Raw genomic sequence first — 712 nt, forward strand, 5'->3', positions numbered from 1 at the left:
TGTCGTAATTTCCACCACAACACTAATGTCCCTTTAAAAAGTTTCTATGAGAGATTGTTTGGGTAGTTGCTATGGAGATGAACAGTGACATCACAGCAGTGACATGGTGGGAATTCTGACTTCATCCATCAACTTTTGAAGTAAAGCCAAGCTAAATATTGCTTGAAATTAAAATATTTATATTGGTTGTAATTTCCAAACATGCCCTTAACATCAACTCAGTTTGTAAATTAATTGTAATTTTAACACACATATTTGTAACCATAAAATTCTAGAGACCCTTTCTTAGCTAATATGTGATGCTACCATAGATTTTCTCGCCAATTTTTGACAGATTGTAATTTCCACCACAGTAAATTCCACCACATTGCATTTTTTGGTGGAAATTACAATGGTGTGATGGAAATTACATTTATGTGTGTAGGCGTAATTCATAGATACACATACAAGGCCCTTATTCTCTCACATTTTATGTATCTCATTTTGTTATTACAACAATATAACATTTTTTTAGACAATTTTTGGTACCGGTATGTTTCTAACTATAATTTACATGCTAAGCATTTTGCGGTGGTGCCACCTCCTCTCTCCCACCCTTAGTACCACCTATGCACAACTGCATTCATTTATTATTATTTAATAATGTATTTATTTATCATTATTTTTTATTATTATGCTCCATAAAGTTTTTAAAAAGAAAGTTTGTTGTGTA

This window comes from Cyprinodon variegatus, unplaced genomic scaffold, assembly GCF_000732505.1.
Source record: "Cyprinodon variegatus isolate N-32 unplaced genomic scaffold, C_variegatus-1.0 Scaffold1575, whole genome shotgun sequence".
In the NCBI taxonomy this organism is placed as follows: domain Eukaryota; kingdom Metazoa; phylum Chordata; class Actinopteri; order Cyprinodontiformes; family Cyprinodontidae; genus Cyprinodon; species Cyprinodon variegatus.